Here is a 25488-nt window from a genome sequence, read left to right as displayed (position 1 = left end):
AGGAACTCAATGCAAACACGGCCAAGATGCCCTTGGCAGGGAATGATACTTAGGGAGAGCACTTCTGATCGCCATTCTGGCTTGAAGCAAACTTGATCTTGAGCTTGAGGTAGAGGCACACTCATACTTCAAAGCATTGGCAAGACCTGAAGAGGTACACACGGAATGCAATCTCGGAACTTACTGAAGTTGAAACAAACTCAGATGCTCCAAATTTTCCCTCTCTTCTTTTGCTTTGCAGTTCGGAACCCATATAGCTTCAGATAGGTCCTGGTTTTACTGTTTTCACATGACTTGGGTTGAGCCCTGCAGTTTATGAGAGAACAAATCCTGTTTTGCACAAATGTGGAGAACGACACAACACTCCGAGCACAAAACAATTTTTTTTTGAAATTGAAATGAGAAAAGAATTCTCAACCGGGTATTAAGCCTACAACTGACCACAGCTAAAGCGACTCAACAACAGAAAACAAAAGGTAAACAACCTAAACACATCGAGAAACACTCGAGATGACTCAAAACAAGAATTGAGACAAACAAAGCACGCACACAACACAAGACTCAAACGTGCACAGGGAGCCTGTTTCTCCGGGTATTGTTTCCCACCCTTTCTCATTTGTGATTCTCACATCACTCTGGCACTCAATCTCTATTTTTCTAAAAAAGCCCTTTTCTCACCTTTTCTCTCAGTGCACATCTCTCTATTCTTCAATCTCTCTTCTTTTTTTATCCCTTACTTGGGTGGTTGATGGATAAACAGGAAATTGCGGGCCCTTGCCCCTAGCATTCAGCTAGATTCTTCTTCTTCTGCTCACAACAGTGAACTTTCCCACAGAGGGGTTGTGCTACAACTGGGTATCTAACAAATCTGCAGCTGTGTCCTTTTTTGGCGAGTATGGTGCCCTTTCTGGCAAATGCATTGATAATGGGGAAAAGACAGAAAACCTGACTCAACTGTGCCCCTAGTTCATCATTTTGACCATTTTTTTTGTTTTGGCTTTCTACTAAAACAATTTTGACCAATATAAGAGTTAGATTAACACACTTGTTCGATTTTCTGATTTGAAATCATGTAAGCAAGCTATGAGCATTGAAAATTTTCCCTTTTGGGTCCATGAAATGGCCCAGTTTTGGAAAAATGGAATAATTTTCGAGAGAATTAGTCAACTTCATTAAAAATTTTCAAAAACTATTTTTGCAAATGGCCACTACTCAATGAATATGGAACCTATTCTCGAGATGCACAACCTCAGATCCGAAACAAAGGAAAATTGCCTCTTGTTTGAAGGACATTGCATGGCAACGGAAAGTTGCCCCTTTGTTTGAATAGCACTGCAGCACACTGTAATCGGTCCTCAAAGTAACGATTACAACCAAACTCTCGGATACAGAGAAGACAAAGATGATCAAAACCATTACATGGACACAATCAATTTGGAAATGTTTATGGCTGAACTTCAGAATGAAGTTGCCTACGTATCCCAAATATGGGAATCAAGCCGTACGTAGTTCTGGGGTTAAGGTACACTCGGGTATTAACCTCTCCTTTTGCGCTCTAACTTTTGCCAAGGCCGCCCTTCTGGGTTTTCAACCTTGCGAGCTTTGTTTTTCTTTTCTTTTCATTCTTTCCTCTTTTTTTTTTTTTTTTTTTGTTTCTTTTCTTCTTTTCTTTTCTTTTTAGAATTTTTATTTTTCTTCTTCTTTTCTTTTTTCATTCTTTGCATTTTTTTTTCATTTCTTCTTTTCTTTTTTCATTCTTTTCATTTGCTCTACCTTTTGCCTGGGTCACCCTTCCTGGTTTTCGGCCCAGCAAGCCTCTCAAGGATAAAAGTGTAGCTTTGTCCATGTCAAATGGTTTTAGGATCTTGAGGCCATCTGAATCCAGGAGAATGGCTGTTGTTTACTGATGATGTTAGAGTCCATCCTTATGGGGGTTGAATTTGCCCTTAGTGTTATGGATAGAAACTTGGCTATCCATCAGCAATACTTTCTTCTTCCCTCCCTTCTGGGATTTGGCATTCTTGCCGATCTTCAATGGTTTGCAGAATGATCCATCTTTGGCTCTTCGAGCACATCTGACATTTTTGCCCCTAGTTTGAGGGGGGGCTTCTAATCTAGCTTCACAAGCTTCTTTTTGACGACGTCTACCTTCTTGATCTGACTTTTCTTGTCCTTAGTTCGTGGGCTGCTTCAAATTTGGCCACACAGGCCTCACATCATGATTGACCTTTGAACATTCTAAATTAAGGTTCAAGGTTTGAAAGCAAAAGGGGTCGAGTCTCGAGGCCAAGAGCGGTCCTAAGCTGCACAATCTCAAGAGCGATTCCACGCAGGTCTTCGCAGTACCGCGCAAACATTTTTGAAATCTTTTAAGAAAGCAACTAGTCGCTCGCGCTGAAGACAATGTAGAACCGATCTGGATCAAGATAGGATCCTTCCCAGTACTTACACTAACAAGCATGATCTCATTCATTAAGGGCTTAGCATGCCTCCTTTCTCTCAGATGATCAAATTTTGCAAATCCCGAGGAATTCCTCTCTCTTTGTTTTCACCATAGTGTTTGAAAAGTTTTGAAAAACTTAGGCCAATGCAATGATTTCAAGGTACAGAAGAGCAGGTGAAATGGACTGCCGTTTCATTCAGAACTTTTGGCATAACTGGCATAAGGCAAAAGCAAACATAAGAGTGTGAAAATCACTGCTGTTTAATTCAAATCTATTGGCACAACTAGCTCCAAGGCAGAAACTGACTCAAAAGAAAGCGAAAAGACAAACACAAAACAAGCAAGTGATATCTGAGGTAACACCCCCGAAATCACCCGACTCCTATACAACAGGACTGACTCGATACAACAAGACACACCCTTAATCAAAAAAGGATACTCATATAAAACTGAGAGAGGAGTAATATAATAACAGTTGTATAACATCATATAAATTAACAGCAGAAAAGGATACTCACAAAACACCAAGATTAAGAATGTCTTCAACCCAAATCTCACCCTTGCCCTCAAATCCACATCTGTTCTAAATAAAGTAAAAAAGAAAAGAAAAGAAAAGAAAAGAGCGCAAAATAACAATGCAAAACATTTTGTTTATAGTTTTTCCCTCTATATGGTTTTGGTCGGTTTCAATTTAGTCCCTAGTTTTAATTTGAAAATTTTAAATCTTTAATTTTAAGAATTGTGTCAACATAATCTAACTGTCGAAAGAACCAGAAGGTTGTTGCATTTATATATGATAATTATTTACATTTTGAGATAAAAAATTCCCTTAAGGAACTAAACTTCAATAACTCTAAGCTTCAACAACTCTCATTTGTTGAGATCTGACCCTGAACACATGCTCTTCCCCTATGCATGATGATGGGAATAAGATGTATGGTTTAATAAAACTAACAATTCAAGTCCAAGCACTTTGATGCCGTATTGCATTGGACTGCCATACAATCACCAAAAAAGAAAATTTTCGATGCCCTTCATAAAGCACCCAAAACCCTTGTTAATCACTGTTTGTGGCCCACATGCTAACCAATAAGAGATTTCATATCAATATAGATAACTTAGAAAAATTCCCAGCAAACGAGGCAATGCCCCAAAAAAATTCTCAGCAAAGAGATTTCATACTTAGTCTTTTGCAATTCTTAAAGTGAATTGTTTATAACTTTAGTATGCCGAAAAAAATTGAAAATTGTTCCCATTCTTAAATAAAATCAATGTCAACATACAGATTAAAAAAAAAATAAAGCAAAAATTTATCAAAAACAACTAAATGTTTACACAAAAATAACAGGAATAGTATAAATTAAAAAACAATCGCAAACCCTATAAACAAAATTATAAGGAAATAAATTATATTCCACCTAATAATTGAAAGCCCATAAATAAACTGATGAACATCGATATTCCGCTAATTTAAGGTCTAGCTTTTGCATGATCAAACCCAAAAAAGAAAAAAATCGTAAAATTACCTTTGAAATTAAGCGGATCAAATTTGAGAGTGAGGTCGTATGATCTCGATCTGGAATTAATTGGATCAAGCGAATGTGTTGCGAAGGCGAACCTAATTAAATCACCACCGGTTATCTGGCTGGCCAATCACCGATTGCTAGAGAGAGAGAGATGAAAGAACGAGAGAGTCAGTGAGAGAGAGTGAAGGCTGTAGTTACCCCAAAAAACAGAGCGAAGGCTACTGCGAGAGAGGAGATAGAGAGAGATTGAAATCTTGTGATGTTCTAATTAGAGGGAGGCAAAATAGTTATTTTGGGGGAATTTATTTATTTATTTGGTTATTGGCGCCTCAAATTTCATTTTGGCCCTTTTTGTTTTATCATACAATTCACGACATGCATTGTGCATTGTAAACATGTAATACTTTTAATGGCAGGTAATGTGTGTGTCATAAAAAGTATAATACTTTTAACGGCGGCCGTTGTGTATACCATGAAAAGTGAATACTTTTCACGGTTGGCATATGTGTGTCATGTATAATTGATGTATTAACGGCACGCCATATGCACGTTGTAGAAAGTTGTATTATTTATGGCGTACATTGCAAGCCGTAAAAAAATCATCGTTATTACCATTCATGGGCTACGCAATAGACACACCATGGTTGAAAAAGTATTTACGACATGCAAAAAAAACAAGTCGTAAAAGTGAGAAACTACGGTGTGCATCTATTGTATGCCGTTGATGTGGTGTCGTAAAAAGTCAATTTTGTTGTAGTGCCAGTGAAAAGGAGAAGAGTTTTGGTTATGAAATAAAGGTACCCTTTTGGTAACCCTTCCAACTCAACTCCAACACCTTAAATGAGCTCAAAAACAACCAAAATAGCAAGAATGATGAAGTGAAGAACAAAATTGAAAGCAAGGAAAGAGAAAGCAAGCTTATACCTTTCAAGAAGCTAGCTTGCTTTTAGAGTTTCAAACTCAAATTCAAAGCACTCTCAAGCTTGAATTATACTTCCTCAAGATCAACCAAGGCCTTAGGATGATCAAACAAGGCTGTGTATGGTGTGTAGTAGTGGTGTGAAGAAACTAGGTTACCTCAAAGGGTGCCTTGTAATGGAAGAAGGAGGAGGAGAGGCTCTCAAGGGTGTATGATCTCTTCTAGATATTTGTTCAACCCTCAAAACAATCCCAGAGCCTCGGTTTTATAGAATTCGAGCTGTAAAGGTGACAAATATCTTCAAAAATAGATAGCTGGCGGCCTCCTGCCCAAAACAGTGTTTATCGTCATCGAAGGCCAGCCGGCCATTCATAGCCACGGCCGGGCATCACCAATGCACGGTCGGGCTTTGATGGCCTCCCTTGTTTTTTGGTTCAAACTCAGCTCATGAAGGGAAAAGGTCCAAAAATGAGACTCAAAGGTTCAAACAAGGCAAATGTTAAAGATTTGAGGTTATTTCGGGAGCCTGATTGATTCTAAATCGTTGCGAATTCACAGTTCAACTTTCATCATCGAGTGCACCGAACCGAGGGTTGTTTACAGTTCAAAAGTGGGGTGTCTACAGTTGCCCCTGTTTGATAGAACTTGGAAGTCCTGAAATGACGGGAGTGAATGTCAAAGCCCGAAGACGACCTATTTTGACAAGACCGCAAGACTTGGACAAGAAAACAAGACATAAACTAAAAATGGTTGTGCTCGTAGGCTGCTTACGTATCCCTTTGCAAGGAATCAAACCATCGTAGTTCTAGGGCAAGATGCAAATGATATGCATGATGCAAAAACACAACTTATAATCATGCGATGAGGCTATGATACAACATTTAAATGCAAATGTTATGCAAAGAAATGCTGCAGTAATCTCATACATACAGAAGCAAGTAAACACGCCACGCGTGAGAATCACAAGCCAAACCACATTTCATGTAGAAAGGATGTAAGAAATTTTGCAAACTTAGCTACGCCTCACGCAGGAAAGACAAAGAATAACACAAACACAGACACACCCGAGGCGTCAAACAAGATTCCAACGCGTTGCACGCGGAAGGAAATGAAGGATGGTGTGAACACCGAGACACCCAAATGTTTCTAAACCAAAGCGTCCTAACGCGTCGCATGCGAGAGGAGAAAAGGGAATGAGAACACCAGGATGCGCCCAAATGTCTCTAACCGAAAGCATCCTAACGCGTCCCATGCGAGAGAGAAATGGCAACGAGGACACCGGGACGCGCCAAATGTCTCTAACTGAAAGTGTTCTAATGTGTCGCACGCGAGAGGACAAATGGCAACGAGAACACCGGGACGCACCCAAATGTCTCTAACCAAAAACGTCCTAATGCGTCACACGCGAGAAGAGAAATGGCAACAAGAACACCGGGATGTGCCCAAATGTCTCTAACCGAAAGGAGTGGTGTAAACACTGGGGCACACCCGAATGCTTTTAACCAAAACAAGGTGTTCGAGGGACAGGAATGATCTCACTTGGAATTCCTCTGAATGAACCCCATATACAACATCGTCTGGTCACATCGGCTTTAAATGAACCGTACATATACTATCGTGCCTGCATAAGAAAGAAACTTAACAAGTACAATATAATAAGGATACACGTTCTATGCAAGACAAATAACCGAGACAAAAATGTTGTAGACATATTTTACGCGAAACATGCGAGAAACAAAACGGAAGCATATTCTATGCAATGAGAACCAGAGCACGTTCTATGAAACATTGGAATGCATATTCAAGGCAATAGTACAAAATGCATGTTCTATGCAAATGTAGTGACAATAAGTTCTATGCATGATAGTTGGAAGCATGTTCCATGAACTAATGAAGAAGTGCATGTTCGATGCAAATGTGAAGAAGTGCATATTCTATGCATATGTAAAAAAAAAAAAAAAAAAATAGGAATTGCATATTCTAGGCATAATTCGAGAGCAAATGCATATATTCTAGAGCGAATGCATGATTCAAGAGTGAAAGCAATAAGCATGTTCTATAAATGAGATAGAAGCACGTTTTATGCAAAATTTAAGGGGAGGAAGGGAATCACATACATACTCCAATGCCTCCGACTTACCTCTTAGAAGATTTTACAACATGTTCAACTCAAAAGGATACATCTTGTTCATACCGACAAAGGGTAAAACCTGCTATTTTAATTGCCACTCTGACAACCTTGGGATTGAGATAAAGAAATGGCGTGGATTGAGTAGGTACATTTGGAATGCAGGCTCGGCATTTGTTGAGGTTGAAACGCACTAAGATGCTCCAAATTTTCCTCTTGTTCTTTTGCCATTCTAACTCTCTTTTCCTTTCTCTTTCACTTTTTCTTTTCTTTTTTTCTTTTTTTTCTTCATTCTTTTCTTTTTCTTTTCTTCATTCTTTACACTCACAAAACTCAAAATAAATCGAAATATTAAAATTCCGAATTAAAACCTACAATTATAACACAAAATTAAAATAACAGCGACCAATAATACATACAAACAAAACAAATTACCAAACCCAAAGAAAAGTAGCAGAAGCAAAATTGAAATCACCAAAGGCCGGCTGGGCCTCGATGATGCATAGCCGGCCTTTGACAAAGCCGGCCGGCCTTCGGCAGTGGCAAAGGGCAGTTCGGTAAAAATCGAATCTGTAGCTACTTATAACACAAAACAAACCTCATTTAGACCATACCCTAGGTCGAAAAACATCCCACTCCCTCTCTAAAACCCCTCTCTCTCTAGATTTTCACTCCCCTAGAATTACCCAACAATTCTTGCAAAAATTTTCTTGAAAACCCTATTGATTCCCCAACTTTTGAACCGATTAAAAATCATTTTGGTTGAAGTTTAAGTTGCCTCTTGGTTTTTTCCCTCACTTTCTCACTTTTGCCCAAACTTTCTCATTCCAATTTAATTTTCCACAATTTCTCTATTTTCTCCCTCTCTTAGGGTTTAGTATTTAGGATTTCATCCATTTTCACTCACCCCCTTCACTTTTCTTAAACTTCCCATGGCCAGTGACGAAGTCCCCATTCCAGAACCTGCCATAGATGTTGGTGCCGCCCTCGGCGCAGACATGGAGGCGGAGGAAGCCGCGGCATTACTCCCTCTTGCCGAGAGGCCTTTTGACGCGGCCACATACCGACCACGTACACAGTGCCACCTCCTGGTGGTATCATGAGATTCGAAGGTTTCATTCCCGGGCTAGACGAGGGTACCTTACTGCGAGAGCCCATGGAGGATCTCTCTGCCGACGCTTCTACTGTACACAACTCCTCTCCCATTTTGCTTTGTATCTTACTTTACACACATGTTGAAATATTGAACTTGATGAACAAATCACTTACCCATGCTATACATACACTGATAAAACTTTCACTTGATAGGTGATCGCCAGGAGGGTAGGCGGCTACGGCTCTATCTCTGGGCCTCGGCGTTGGTACGAACGGCTTCCTATGGAGGTCCGCGCTTTAGTGGATGTTGCTGGCTTCGGCCCATTTTGTTCCGGTCTCATAGAGATGAGGGCTGAGTCTTAGCTCTACGGGGCCCTGGTAAAGAAATGGTGGGACACCACCAGCTCGTTCCACTTCTCTTCTACTGGGGAGTTGACACTGACCATCTATGATTTCTTGATGCTGACCGGTCTGTGGGTTGGGGTCGGCGGCCCCGTCCCTTTTGATCCAGATATGACTGAGTGGAGAGACGCGTAGCTCCAATTTCTCGGGACTATCCTAGACACCACTAGCCATGGGATGGTGCGTTACAACTGGTTTTATGACCATTTTTTTGGTACATAGCCGGTTACTGCAGACAAGGTTGCTCAGTACACTCGTGGCTTTCTGTCATATCTCCTCGGTACTGCCCTATTTGCAAACAGGGAGAATATCGTAAGATTGTACATCCTCAGGGTGCTGGTACATCTTCCTTAGATAGCGTATTACGATTGGGGCGGCGTAGGTTTAGCCACTCTGTACTGTTATATGAGCTTCGTTTCCCGTCGCAAGGCAGATTCACTTGGCGGCTACTGGAGGGTTTGGGAGGTATATCTGCATTCACCTTTCTGATGCCCTTTATATCTTATTCATTGTTGCATTTCTCATTGATTCGATCTATTTTCTCATGGCATCTATCTATCTTTGATTTGCAGCTTTGGGTCTGCACCTACTTTACTTCATTGGCTCCAGTTCCAATGAGGCCGATCGAGTTATTTGTACTATGCTCTCGGTACTACAACTCACGATTCGAGCAGCATCACCTTGTGGATCGCAACTTTCCATATTTTTGCCGTTTCTTCGACACTATCACAGTGGATTAGGTATTGCACCATTTCTCACATTACATGGTCATTCTTATACTGTTGTACTGTCGCATTGTAGCATATTGCCATTCTCACATTGCACTGACTTCGACACTGCACTGATTCTCTCACCACACTGCGTTGAGTCTGACATTGCACTGCACTGATTCTGATACTGCATTGATTCTGGCACTACATTGACATTCTGACACTACACTGATTCTGACACTACACTGCCATTCTAACACTACACTGATTTCCTCAGGTTGACTGGCACCCTTGGGCAGGCATTTCCCACGAGTCGAGGATAACCTATACCACTGCCAGGCATGCTTCCATGCTGAGGATCCTGTTTGAGGGCCCTTTTGGCCGAGCATACTACTTGTGGAAGAGATTCATCTGCCAAACTCGAGGCGTAGCTGACCCTGATGTTCCATATCCCCCTTTTGCTGATATGAGGGTTGTAGATGATTTACAGGACGGTCCCGATCTGAACCTTTTGATGATAGGTGAGGACGACGATTGCCACCATGAGCTTGGCGACTTCATGACTTTCCTGCGCACTCGGGTGATGGCTCTTCTACCCTAGGTGTAGCTCGCGCTATACCCGCGACTGCTGCTGCTGCTCTTCCTGCTGGAGCTGGTGATGCGCCTGCCACTGCTCGCATTCCTGGATTGCCTATGCTCCATACCGAGATTATGTACATGCGTCCAGATGGAGTGATTGAGCAGATTCTGCTCGAGCCCATTGAGGAGAGAGACCGCAGACTTGTATTTGCCTTTGGCATTAAGCAGGTACAGTTTTTTTTTTTATGCTAGTCCATGTTGTACTTTAGCTTATTCTCAACCATTACTATTTACTGTTCAGTTACTTCTACCTGCCTTTTTCAATTTCCTTTGTTTTACAGATTCCTTGAGCTTATGGTGACGAGCTCCTTTGGACGATTGACTGACTACTCATCATGGTACGGAGAAGGCAGACTGCCTTAGTCACCCACGGGATTGAGGCACATTCTGTGTGCAGCTTACTGTCATTACTATGTTGTACATTCCAAGTCACTCTATCTGATATTTGATATTCTTTTCAGCTTGAGCCGGTGCCAGCAGTGCCTGTAGGACCTTCCGCAGCCAGTCAGCAGAGATGGGGTCCAGTGAGAGGCCGAGGAGGTGCTGATAGGGGGAGAGGCCGAGTGCGGTAGCCCTCGCCTTCCGAGGAGTCTTTTGATGGGTCTACGACCCCAGAAGATGAGGGAGAGGAGATGGACCCACAGTTGAGCTCACAGTCGAGCAGTCCCAGTGATGACAGCGATGTGCCTCCTCTACAACCACGAAGGAAGAGAGCGAGGATGGACTATTGATGATGACAGTGATTTTGCTTTACTTTGCTTTTGTTGTCGTTTTGTTAGGTAGTTTATAAAACTAGCTTCAGATTCTGTTTTTATTTTTCAAAAGCTTTCTTATTTTGGGTGTGTAAAACAAATGATCGGAGTTAGGCCCAATAGTTATAAAAAGCAAGTTTTGTTGAATGATAAACTGCATTACTTTTGCTTTTGCACCATTCAAAATTGTGAATGCATCGCATTTGAATTGGTTCGGGAATTGGAAAATGACTTGAATAACCAAAACACAAAATACAACTCAATAATGGAAAAACAAAACAAAAACAACTCGAGATGACTAATAAACACTTAGTGCAAATAAAGCAAAACTCTAAATTACAATTGAAGACCCTTCAAACAAAGATTGGCTTTAGCTGCAACTGCCCTGTTTTGAGTTTGAATCAAGACCTGGTCGGGCTTCATTGATGAATGGCTGGCTATCACTGATACACGTCCGACCATCAGTGTGATGTCAGTCAGTGTTGTCTAGGTGTCATGCCCAACTGCTTCCTAAACTCTATAAATAAGAATCCCATGCTTCCTTTCTGGCAAACACATTAGTTCTTGATAGTTTCCTCTCAAAATGGAGATATTATCTGCCAATAGACTTCGAGAATGGATAGCTTCCCTAGATGGCTCGAAAAAAGTGAATTTTCGTGGTTTTGGCCTCAACACCCTTTTCCCTTTGAGCCGAACTCCTCTTTGTTTCCCATTCCCCTATACCGCGACTAGATGTTGGAATCCAATTACACATGTCTTTAACTTCGGGGAACAAGAGCTATGCCCGACAATTGAAGAATTCCAAGCTTTGATGGAATCCCAGTGTGATGAGGAAACCTTTCCCCAACTCCATTTTGGTCACGCCTAAACTTTAGGACCGACGTGCGGGCTTACTCTGCATGAGGCTCGATCTTTAGTTCACAATAGGGAACTAGTCATCCCTAGTTTGATTCATTGATTTTCTGGCACTGGTGACCGCGACGACTGTCTCTGGTAGAGCTTTCGGTAGCATGCCCTTTGTCTGTGTATGTTAGCTCATTTTCATCTTGCCCCGAATTTCGGAGGGTCTGGCATTCGCTTGATTGAAGTGGCCCAAGGCTTGAAAGAGGGCAAGAGCTGTATTGGCTTAGCATTGGCCGAGACCTTGATGGGTTTGGATGCCTTCCATCGGCGGGAGACGACCAAACTCGTAGGAAGTCCACTACTTTTACAAGTAATGTTTCCCACCCTATCTTATATATTCTTCTCACATCACTCGGCACTCATGGTCTATTTTTCTCTCAAAGCCCTTTCTCACTTTTCTCTCCACATACACCTCTCTATTCTTCGATCTCTCTTCTTTTTCCTCCCTCCCCAGATATGGCTCATGGATAGGTTCAAGGTAGTGGACTCTTACCCTACCTACTCAGCACATTCTTTCACCAACAGTTAATTGATTTCCCGAATGACGGGTGGTGGTGCCATTGCATGTGCAACAAGTCTGCTGTTGACATTGCTTGGCGTTGCCCTTGGTTTGATCTGCCCGAGATGAGATACAATATGTCTCGACAACCTAGCATTCAACTGATTGGCTTGACACACTGCGTATTATACTTTCCATTCCGGTTCAGGCGTCAGTTCGGACACGACCAGATTTGCCCAGAAGAGGGAGTGGAGTACCTAGCTTCATTTCCAATTCGAGGTTCACAACTAGTTCGATATCCCACTACATAGAGGACAAGAGAACTTTTGGCTCCCGCTCCCAATTTCAGTTATGCCTTATCTGGCAAATGCATAGCTTGGCTTGACGATGAGGCGCAAACCGGGCCCACTTTAGCATTTGAAGCTTCCACAAGCTCAAGGAGGGGATGCTAGAACTCCTGACTCATCTGTGCATCAAGTTTATTGCTTTGATCTATACTTTCAAGTTTTTCTTTGAACATAATAAAAAGAAACTTTGATGTGTATCAAGAGCTAGAGAACTTTGTATTGAAATCAATGAAATTAGAGTTGTGGGCACTGAAATTTTTTCTTTTGGTCCAAATATAGTCTAAGTTGTAAAAAGATTAATCTGAACAAAATCAACTTTTATTAAAACTTTCCAAAACCATTTTCAATATTTATCCTCGAGATGTACAACCCCGAATCCAGAAATGGAAAATTGCCCATTGACTGAATAGCACTGCACTATACTGTAACCAGTTCTCGTAGTGAAAATCACAACCAAACTCTTGGATACAAAAATGACAAAGATGACCAAAACAATCTCATGGACAGGACAGTTGAGTTTGAAGTGTTTACGGCTGAGCTTCAGAATGAAGTTGCCTACGTATCCCAAAGATAGGAATCAAGCCTTACGTAGTTCGGTTCGAGTTGACTCGGGTATTAGCACTCTCCTTTTGCGCTCTAACTTTTACCAAGGCTGTGCTTTCTGGATTTTTAACCTTGTGAGCTTAGCTTTTCTTATTTCAAATTTTTTGTGCACTAACTTTTGCCTAGGTTGCCCTTCCGGGTTTTTGGCCTAGCTAGCCACTCAAGGATAGTATTTTTTCAACTTGTCCATACTGATTGGTTGGGAGAATTCGAGGCCATCTAGGTACATAAGAATGACAGCTCCACCTGGCCAAATAGTCTTGATGATATAAGGGCTAGTCCAATTAGGTCTGAACTTGCCCCTAGGGTCATGGATGGGAGCTTGGTTGTTTTTGAGCACCAAATCCCCTTCCTTAAGATTCTGAGACTTAACTTTCTTGTTAAAAGCCCTGGCAATCCTACGTTGATATCCTTGAACATGGTACAGTGCTTTCAGCCTCCTCTCGTCGAATAGCATCAGTTCTTCGAACCTACTTTGCTGCCAATCCGCTTCTGCTGACTAGCACTCAGCCATGACCCGTAGCGACGAAACCACTATTTCGATCGACAAAACAGCCTCCATCCCATAAACCAGAGAATATGGAGTTGCCCGAGTAGATGTTCGAATTGAAGTCCTGTAGCCCTCAAGAGCGAATGGCAATTTGTCTGGCCAGTCCCTGTAAGTCTCAACCATCTTCTGCAAAATGTGCTTGATGTTTTTGTTGGTGGCCTCAACAGCTCCATTGGTTTACGGCCATTATGTGGATGACTTATGAAAAGTCATGTTGTAAATCTCTAACAAGTCAATCACCTCTTTCTTAAAATGGGAGCCGTTGTCTGAAATGATCTCATTCGGGACCTCATAACGACAAATGATGTTATTCTTGATGAACTTGGCTACATGCGACGCTTTCAGCACTGCATAGGATTGGGTCTCGACCCACTTTGTAAAGTAGTCTATTGCCACCAGGATATACTTATACCCATTTGAACCTTTCGGCGTAACTGCCCTAATAACATCAATTCCCCAGACTGAAAAGGGCTATGGTGAAGTCATGTTGTACAGCTTCGACGACGAGATATTCATGCGATTTGCATGAATTTGACATTTGTGGCATCGCCGAACAAAACCGATACAATTTTCCTCTATGGGTGACCAGTAGTAGCCCTGCCTAAGAATCTTCTGGGCTAGCATTACTCCACTCATATGCGATCCGCACTCCCCTCCGTGGACGGCCTCGTGAATTCACACACAGCTTGTGAATTCCCAGATGACCCCGTTTGTATAACTTACCCCCGCAGATGATAAATTGAGCAGCTATTCGTCGTATTGCCCTTTTATCTTTGGCATTTGCCCCTAGTGGATAAGCCTGATTTTCCAAAAGTTCTAGATGTCATGATACTAGGGGTTTTGATCTTGCACTTCATCTATTGCGGCAATCAACTCGTAGGCCGGCACATATTTCTGTTCAATAATGATCGGACGTATCCAGACTCCCAAAGGGATGTCTATCATAGAAGATAGAGTGGATAAAGTGTCAGTAAACCTGTTGTTCTCTCTTAACAGATGCATGTGTAGACGTGCCCTGAGGGCTTCATGCTGCAGTTCGGACTCAATTTGTCATGGTTCTTAATCTGATCTCACAGTGTGCGATGTGAGATTGATAAATCACCAAAGAGTCCAAATCCAGCAAATCATTTTGGAAAATTGATTTTTGTAAAGAAGTGCCAAACATGGACTGCTTTGCTAGATACAGAGTCACCACCTAAATTTTTTATTTTGGGGGGGGAGGATTTAGGAAACCCCGACTCGTGCCTAAGGCCACGTGTCCATCATCACCAAAGTTGCCTCGTTTCGGGAACTTGGGTACGATTGGGGAAGGTCATCTATGAGCACCCCCGCTCGCCTGATCAAAGATCGTCCACTACTAAACATGATATTTTGTTTTTGAAAACACATGTGCTCTTATTCCGGTTAATTAGCTAGAATTACTATGTGATGCGCACAACACATAAGTATAGACTAGATCGCCTAATTTGGAACGAAGCATCGCATATTTGTTTGTTTGAAAATGGTTTGAAGTTTGCTACTCGTAAGTAGGCTAAATCATGGATTTCGATGAATTGTTCCAATTCAAATAATCCAACCTTCATCCATAGGCATTCAAGCAATTTATATCAACAAAGCAATTAGCCTCATGGCAAGCATGCTTTCATGGCAACAATAACACACATGCAGTATGCTAAAGCGTAAACACTCACAGTGTACTCCGAGCCAAAACATAAACTAGTTAGTAATCAATGCATGATCCTAGCTCATGTTAAGATGGCTAATGCAACACATACAAAATGCAACTAGAAATAGGCTAGGCTATTCTAATATGGCATATGAGATGCGATTAGATAAACATGTATTCAATTTGGAATTGAAATACAATGCAGTTAGTATGATGCGCCGAGCCCGGTGCATGCAGTGTAGAGAATAATACAAACATGCAAGCATAAGTATGCCAAATTGAAATATGCTCTAAAACTAACCACTGAAAGAAGATAAGTAAAAGGGAGAAAGACGTGGGGTTGGAAGACATTCATACACTCACGCACACTTATTACAACAATTCGCCCTCTCGATGGAGGGTCCGAATAAATAATACATGCCAACTAATTAACTAACTAACAAGCTAATTAATTATTACATAACCGAATGAATAACTAGCTACAACTAATTATTACAAAACTTAATTAATTAACAAATTAATTAACTAACTACAAATGAAAAATGACAAATAATGCTGCTCCAGCTCTGTTCAAAGAAACAGAAGGTGCATGCTCGGTTCTTGTCCCGAAAGCTCTCCGGATGCTCTTTAGAGGCTCTGTCTGTAGGGTGTCCTTGAGAACTTGCTGCTGGATCTTACCAAAACATGCTGGGGAGTGCATTAGTGGCTTGCTGGCCATGGGGAGATGCTGTCGGCCACCTGCCGACCAAAGATGGTACACTGCCGGCCAAGGATGAGGAGGCGCCGACCATTTGTAGAGCACTGCTGGCCACTGATGTGCTGGGACACCAAGCTGTAGCAGAGCACAAAATAGAGAAAAGGGAGGGTCTCCCAAGGGTATATATGCACTATGCTACCCCATATCACCTCAAAACATCAAGGGAGAGGCATAGTTGGATCCACGACCATCAATTACGCATCCCGATGCATGATGGCCAAAGATCTAACTTGTGCAAATCAATATGGAATGAATGCACAAATAAACACAGAAAGCCTAAAACTCTATCATGTGTGATCAAGAGCGTCGGCGACTGAGAATTGAGACACGTTTCATCACTTGAAGTATGAAACATCTCTCGTTTCTCGTGCTCGGATTAACACTTAATCCAAACAACAATGCAATGCAAGGATGGCATACACCATGCTAACTCGAACATGCAATCATGCAATATGACTTAAGCATGCAAAATGCAGTGTAATAAACATGCAACATGTCATGGAACTAGCATGCGACAACATGCAAAGATGGAGCAAGCATACAACAATATGCAAGACAAGCATGCAACAACATGCAAAGGATGGACTTAAACCAAAATGGACAGCTCTCAAATAGGCCCAAATCAGTAGCCATAGGTGCTAAAATGATGGTATGAAAAGCATGAGAAGGCAAGACAAACATGCATGCCAATTGGCTCAAGGGCTAAGGCACAAAGATGCAACTCTTAAGCACACTTAAGGAGTGAAAAGCATACAAGCATGACAATACTATGTGCTCTTAAACGAAGTAATAAATGATGCCAAATCACTTAAACAATGCAAGTAAAGCATGCTAGGGTCCTTAAAGCATGAAGGCTAATGAAGAGGGCCACAAAGGAGGCATGCAATACATGGTACAAATGCATGAACTAAGCATGGACAGAGCTTAATTAGGTCTCAACAAAGACGTAAACATGCTGAGATGAAGGCTCAAAGACCCATGCAAGCATACAAGCTAAGGCAGTAATGCACAACACTCAAAGGCACTTAAAGCATGATTGAAGTGGGAACATGGCAATGCTACAGGCTCTGAAATGAAGTATTAAGTGATGCCAAATCATCTAAATAGCTCAAAGATAGCATGCACAAGTCAACAAAACACAAAACTAGCAAGGCCAATTACGCTACAGCTATACAAAGCATGAATGATATGGCAAAGGCAACCCAAAACAGTCTAAAACATGTTAAAGTGATTCTAAAACATGCATGGAAGTAAGCCAAAACAAGCTAGCATCTTGAGCATAAGGCATGATGCATACAAGGCAAATAAGGTGGATTACACTACACCTATCATGACCAAGCATGGGATGACTCAACTAACAAAAATCAGAGTTATATCATGGCATAATAACCCCAAAAACCCACTAAGATGGTGACCTAAGGACCTAAGCATAGAGGCATGCATAATGATCCATTCATGAGGCATAAAACACAAATTCTCCAAGGCATTGAAAGCATGTCAAATGCAGGTGTATGACCACATTTCATGGACTGAAATAACATTTGAAATGATGGCAAAGCATGGAAACATCACATGCATGGCATGGTAGGGGCTTCAAAACCCAAGGCTAACCAAAGCATCTACACTATAGCTATACAAAACATGAGTGATATGACCATGGCAGTCCAAAATAGTCCTAGAACAGCACAAAATAAGAATAAAACCATGCTAGAGCAAAGCCAAATCATGCTAGAATAATGAGTCAAAACATCATGCACATAAAGCTAGTAAGCAAGATTTGTTCTACAAGTATATGGAGCATGCAAGGGCTAACCAAACCAAACCAAAACAGAGTCATGACATGGAAAAACATCACCAAAAACATGCTAGAATGGACTCAACATAAGCTAGAATGACACGTCAAGGCATGAAGCATATAAAGCTAGTTTAAGTGATTTACACTACAAGTGTATTATGCATGCATGGAATGACCAAAGCAAGTAAAGACAGTGGTATGCCACAACAAAATAACCATAAATGCAAGCTAAGATATGGTCAACATACACTTAGTAAAGATGCTCAAACATGAGGCATATTAATGCACGTATTGAAGATGCAAAGAGAGGGGATGGCCCTCCCCTTCTTAGGACCTTAAAACACTATCCCCACCACTGAAATCCAGATGGATTTCAGTGGTGAGAAGGCCAAAACATGGTGGTCCTGAAGCTCACAAAAAAAAGGCTAAAAAACAAGGCCAAACAAGGCCTAAGAGGGGGTAAACAACCCCAAACACAAAAGTGATCTTAAACAAAGATCAAAAGCATGCAAAAACAGAACTTTTATCAGTTATGAGCTAAGCTTAAAACAGCATGGAAGATAGGCTACAAGCTTAAGCAAGAAAGGGGGATTAAAAGTTAAGTTTCTCACCCTTGATGACCACCTTCAAGGCTGCAACTCCAGCACCCTTTTTGATCCAAAACCAACTCAAGAACACCGAAAAAAACCTCAAGAAGCCTTAGCAACACAAGCAAGGTGTTTGAGTGTGTGTTTGTGTGTTAAAGTAAGACAGTACTACACTTTAAGCATAAAAAATGAGGAACAAAGGTGTTTGAGTGTGTGTTTGAGTGTGTGTCAGTGGTGGCCGGCAGTGGCTCATTGATGGTCGTCAGGCATCATCAATGGCCGGCAGTGGCAAAGGCATGGCCGACAGGGCCAAAAAGGGGCCGGCAGTACCTTCCACAAAGCATGCAGAAAGGGCCAATACAAGGTCCAAAAATGGGGCAGGAAGAATACAGGGTTTGGAAAGCTCAAACCTGTGATGTTCCGCCGTGGCAATCGAGTACTCGACGAGTAATCGAACTAGTTGTTGGGTATACCTATAAGCACAACCAAGTCTTGAGGACGGTCAAAAATGGGGTGTCTACAGCGTGAAGGTTATCTTCTCAAACCTAGGAATCAAAACATCCAGGGTTTGGTGATAGATTTTCATCCTTTCTTTTTTAACCTTCTAGTCTCCTTTTGCTTGAGACCCAACCAGGTTCGAGTCCCCAATGACGTCCAACCATTTTGCCCCTAGTTCTAGGGCGACTTCCATGCCAGCGATACATGCCTCGTATTCGGCTTCATTGTTAGATACCTTGAACCGGAGTTTGAATGCTAAAGGTATATCGGAATTGTCGGGTGCTATCAACAACACCCCTATCCCATAACCGTGCTGATTAGACGCTCTGCCAAAGTACATGGTCCAAATCTCTTCTTCGACCTGCAGAATAGCCTCATCTGGGAATAAGTACTCTACTGCTTCGTCCCCCTCCACTGGGTGATCTACCAGGAACTCAGTTACCGCTCTCCCCTTAACAGACTTACGAGTCACATATTTTAGATCAAATTCGGAGAGAAGAACCAACCAACGGGCTAGCCTACCTGTAAGTGCTGGTTTCTCGAAGAGATATTTGATGGGATCTAATCTCGAAACCAGAATTATGGAGTGAGCTAACAGGTAGAGCCTCAACTTCCTAGTAGCCCATATCAAAGCTAAGCAAGCCTTCTCTAGCGAGATGTAACGGGTCTCATATTGTAGCATCTTCTTGCTCAGGTAATAGATGGCTTTTTCCACCCTATCCTCAGATTCCTGCGCAAGCATGCAACCCATAGTCGTGTCGGTTACTGACAGATACAAAATCAACGGCTTTCCCAGCTCTGGCAGTGACAACACGTGCGGGTTCTGAAAGTACTGCTTGATCTGCTCAAAAGCAAACTGGTATCGGTCATCCCACTGGAATTTCTTTCCTTTCTTCAGGAGACCAAATAGTGGTTCACAAGTCAAGGTTAATTTTGTAATAAACCGTCTTATGAATTGTACTTTAACCAGAAAGCCGTGCACCTCCTTTTTAGTCCTTAGTGGTGGCATTTCTAAGATGGCCTTGATCTTGGAAGGATCAACCTTGATGCCCCTCTATGTAATCAAGAAACCCAGCATTTTCTCTGCTGTGACACCAAATGTGCATTTCTGTGGATTTAGCCTCAATCGATATTCTTCGATCCGTTGGAAAAATTTCTTCAAGGTAGTGTAGTGGCCCTCTCTTTCTTTGGACTTGACAATCATGTCGTCCACGTACACCTTGCTCTTTGTAGATCATATCATGCAAGATAGTGGTTGCAGCCCATTGATAAGTAACCCCAGCATTTTCAGACGGAACGGCATCACCCTGTAGTAGTAGGTTCTCTACGGTGTGGTGAAGGTAGTCTTCTCTCTGTCCTCGGCTGCCATCAAAATCTGGTTATACCCGAAAAATTCATCCATAAAGGAAAGTAGTGCATGGCCTACGTTAAAGTCCACCAATTCATCGATGTGCGGTAGAGGAAAGTCGTCCTTCGGACTAGCTTTGTTCAGATCTCTGAAATCCACACACATCTAAATTATGCCATCTTTCTTTGGCACTGGAACAATGTTGGCCAACCAAGTCAGATACTCAGATACTAGCAAGAACCCTGCATCTATCTACTTGGTGACCTCTTCCTTAATTTCAAAGCCTAATCTGGGCGTATTCTCCGATGCTTCTACTTGACGGGTCGGGCCTCGGGGTCAAGAGGGATCTGATGCTGTACAATCTCAGGATCGATTCTAGGTATGACTTCATAGGACCACGCGAAAACATCTTTGAAATCTTTTAATAAAGCGACTAAACGCTCGTGTTCCTTCGAAGACAACGTGGACCCGATCTGGACCAGACGTGGATCCTTCTTAGTATCCACATTAATTGCCACGATTTTGTCTACAAGGGGTTTTACAAACCTCTTTTCCTTTTGATCAATAAAATGTTTCAAAGCCAGAGGAATTCCTTCCTCGTCGTTTTTATCAAAATTTTGAAAGTCATGATCAATACAATACACAAGTGGCACAGAGAAGTACTCGGAAACAACAGTTGTACCATTCTCATTCAAAGCCTCCATTTCAACCAATTCCTCGGTTACGACCAACTCAAAAGAAAAAAAAAAAGACGACCTGGACAAAACAACGGCATTCTAGGAATACCAGACTCTGACTTAGAAGAACTGGAATCTGATTCTGACTCCACATACTCTGTGGAATCAGTTTCCGACTTGCTACCTAATTTAGAACTGCTAGAAAAAAAAGCCCTCCTCTAGCTGCCAAATGAGAGAGCGTGCGTTAGATGCATCCAAAATACCACTGGAAGATTCCACATCTGATTGGTCTCCGATCATGGAAACGGTGAAGTCATCCCCAAGCTCTCCGGTTTGATCTGAGGATTCGAAAGGAGACAAGCCAGCGCTGCTCCTATCTCAAGTTCACTATTGTTGGACTCATCCTCTGTAATCTGTTCTGCCTTAGAAGGCAAGTCAGTCTGTTCCTTTATGGCTTCATCCTCTTCCTACTGTAGATCGAAGAAAATCTCAAAGCCGGGCAGACGCCACTTCTCAGAGTTCAACCATGGCTTAGGTGTAGCACGCGCCCGCGAGGGACCCCGCTACTACAGTTCGGACTCGATTTGTATCGCGGTTCTTAATCTTGAACCAAAGAGTCCAAATCTGGCAAATCGTTTTGAGAAAACAAATTTTTGAAAAGAAGTGCCAAACATGGACTGCTTTGCCAGATACAGAGTCGCCACCTAAATATTTTAAAATGGGGGAATTTAGGAAACCCTGACTCGGTGCCAAAGGCCACGTGTCCGTCATCACCGGAGTTGTCTCGGCTCGGGAGCTAGGGTACGATCGGGGAAGGTCAGCTATGAGCACCCCCTTTCGCTCGGTCCGAAGACCAGCCTCTACTAACCATGATACCCAATTTTGAAAACGTTGTGTGTTCTTATTCCAATTGTTAGCCTAGAATTACTATGTTATGCGCACAGCAAACAAGTATAGACTAGATTGCCTAATTTGGAAAGAAACATTGCATATCCGTTTGTTTTGAAAAGCGCTTTAGAGTTTGCTACTCGCAAGTAGGCTAAAACACGGATTTCAACGAGTTTTCCCAACTCAAACAATCCAACCTTCACCCACGGGCATTCAAATAGTTTATCTCATATAAGCATCTAGCCGCATGGCAAACATACTGTCATAGCAACACTCACACGCATGCGGTATGCTAAAGCATAAATACTTACATCGTACTTCGTGCCAAAACAATAAACTAGTTAGCAAACATGCGTGTCCTAGTTCATGTCAAGTTGACTAATGCAACACACGCAAGATGCAATTAGAGTAGGCTCGGCTAACCTAAACATGGCATGTGAAATGCAACCAATTGATGCACGTATTCAATTTGTAATTTGAAATACAAATGCAGTTAGCATAATGTACCGAGCCCGGTGCATGCAGGACAAATGTATGAATGCACGCATGCATTGCATAAGGTATGCTAATTTTAAATATGCCCTAGTATACCATCATAAGCAGGTAAATAAAAGGGAAGAAAGAAGTGGGGATTGGAAGACATACACACACTCACCCACACTTATTACAGATTTGCCCTCGCTCGGAGGGTACAAATAAATATTACAGTCCGAATAACAAATAAATTAATTATTACATAATTTCTACTTAATTAATAGAAAGAATGCAAAATGAAGGAGAGAGATGGCCACAGCCTCCGCCTCGAGATGCGCGAATGATGTATGCTCGAACCCGCCTTGCCTGGAAAGTCCGTACCATACCAAGGCTGTCTCTGTTTACACTGCCCTGTCCCTCTGAAAAATTCCAAACTGCTGGGACAGGTTTATTGCATACTGCAGAGGACCACCGGTTGGAGGAAAACCCCACCGGCAGTGCATAATTTCCACCGGCTGCTTCTGGACTTATCGGCCCTTCACCAATGGTCGGTCAGCACTGAATTATGCCGGTCGGCAAAAACTTCCTGCAGGAGACAGTTTTGACAGCAACAGAGAACAGACAGCATATGGCATGGGATTTCAGGCATATGTGAGCATGGTCATGTTTCCCATCATGTGTTGAACTCAGGGAACATGGCCCTCGATACTCGAGCCATCAATGGTGCATGATAGCCCAAGAGATCGAGCTTGCCATTTGATGAAAAGAATGCATGCAACACACAAATGAGGACCAAGGCCTTATCATGTCGAAGTCAAAGGCCCCGGTGACCGAGAGTTAAGGCACATTACATCACTTATGGTATGAACGCCCCTTGACCCTCACACTTGGTTCGACACCCCAAACCAAGTAATGCAATGAATGTTATGCTAACATGGCTCGAAATGCAACATGATATCAAGATGCAAGGCATGCCAAGTATCATGCAACTAGTATGGCAAGCATGCAATGTTAGGCATACAAGATGCAAATGCAATGTAAATATGGACACTTTAAGCCAAAGGGTCATCATGATACAACACCTAATGAAGCAAACATGCAACAAACATGAAACAAACATGCAATTGTGGCCTAAAATGGTAAAGGGGCAGACCTTAACCCACCTCAAAACAATGGCCAAAAGTGTCCAAAAGGTGGACCAATACTCATGCCAACAAGCAAGCCAATGGTCCTAAGGTTAAGGCACAAAAATGAGGCACTTCACTCCCACCAACATGACCACACATGGCATGACTTGGACAAGCCAAAACAGAATTTTAACATGCAAAAAGGGACTCCAAAACCTCCTAGTATGACAGCTTAGGTGGCTCCCATGAAATGCATCCACCAAGACTCATTTCTAGGCATAAAAGGGTACGCCCTAAGAGCATGGAAAAGGTCACAAATGCAAGCACACAAGCATGATTTATAGGCTGAAATATGACCCTAAATGATGGTAAATCATGAGGATGGCCTAAGCTATGCATGTTGGAGGTCAATGTGCTCAAAGCTTACAAGCCAAAACACAAAGAGATGACATCAAACAAGGCAAGCATGACTGAAATGGATGGCCAACAGACCTTAAACATGGTAAAATAATGCCAACACCGTCATTGAACCAAGCCAACACATGCAAGAAACATGGCCTAAACACAAGGTACAATTCTAGGCCAAATGGGGGAATGTAAAGCAAGTATATTAAGCATGCAAATGGGAACAAATCCGGCCAAAAACAGAGATCACATATGACCCAAAACACCCAAAACACTCCTGAAATGAGGCCAAAAATGATCAATCATGCATGTTACCCTTTTAAGCCAAAATGCAAGGAAACAAGACAATGAAGGGAGAGGGGTGTCCCTCCCCTATGCAAGACTTCAAACCACCTTCCTCACCACTGAAAATCCACTGGTTTTCAGTGGTGAGAAGACCAAAACACTTAAACAAATAAAGCCTTACCAAAGAGGCAACAAAAAGGCCAAATAAGGCCTAAGAGGGTGAGTTTGAACTCAAACCACAAAGGACCCTTAATGAAAGTTCTTAAGCATGAAAATACAAGCCTTTTTTATGTTATGCACAAAAACTAAATCAGCAAGTAAGATAGGTAAAAAACTAGTGCAAGTTTGGGGAAACTAAAGTAAAATGCTCACCCTTGAAGCACACTTCAAGAACAGCCAAGACAGCCCCCTTCTTTTGATCAAAAATAGCCCAAAAACTCACGAATCAACCCTCAAAGTCCTCAATCTCAGAGCAAGGTGTAATAGTGTGTGTATTGGTGCAAAAGTAAGGTAAAATCACATTTTTAGGCCAAGAAACACACACAAGGGGGGAGAGAGAGGGAAATATAGAGATAGGGTGTATCTATAAGTGTAAGCTCTGGTTTTTGCCTTCAAAGTTTCTAACCTAGAGCAAAGAGAAGGCTTCTCCTCTTATAGAACTCCCTCTTGCAAAGCTTATACAACAAGCTTGCTTAGAGGGAGATCCCTCCATACACGTGTATGGAGGGAAGCAGAGTTGGTGCCAGCTATCACAGCTGGCACAAAATATCTACATAAAGTAGATGAACAGTGGTCGGCTGCCCAAAAATGTCATTTTGACAAAATTTAGTGCCGACCGGCAACAAAATGTGCCGACCGGCAGAAAAGATTGCCGATGGCATCAAAAACCAGCCGGTGGCCTTTAGCCACTGCCGGTGGTGTGTGGTGATGCCTCACAAGGCATTCCCTGCCCCTCCAAGGCAAAACACAAGTGTTTGGTACAAAAACAGACACAAAACGGTCAAGTTTGGAGATCCTGAGGCAGGGCGCGTAGCCGAGACCTCCGGGAACTCCAAACGAACACAAACATGGATGATCACTGAGCGTTCAAGCGGTGACATCCAAGTCTTGAGGACGGTCAAAAATGGGGTGTCTACATTAGGAAAGCCACAAAATGGGAAGTCTTCCCCTTCCTGGACAAAGCGGTCGTTCAGAGTTCCCTGAATTGGTCTATGTACAAGCTCATAGTGCTTCCCACTTTGCTTAGCTTTGGCTCTTCCCATCATTTCCTTTCCTTTTCTCACCCAGTCCTCTTTGGTTGGCGTATAGCCCAAGACAAAGGCATGAGGGTTATGTGGCACTTCGGCCAGTGCAGTAACGCCCTTCCGGCCACTCTTTCCCAATCCCATCCCGAATATATGCTGTAGCTTGTTCATGAGGTAGATTGATTGTGCACTGACGTACAACCCCTCATCAATAGCTAAGA

The sequence above is a fragment of the Camellia sinensis genome, chromosome 8 (genome assembly GCF_055761805.1).
Source record: "Camellia sinensis isolate YWXY chromosome 8, ASM5576180v1, whole genome shotgun sequence".
NCBI classification, from domain to species: domain Eukaryota; kingdom Viridiplantae; phylum Streptophyta; class Magnoliopsida; order Ericales; family Theaceae; genus Camellia; species Camellia sinensis.
This window is presented reverse-complemented; position numbering follows the sequence as displayed.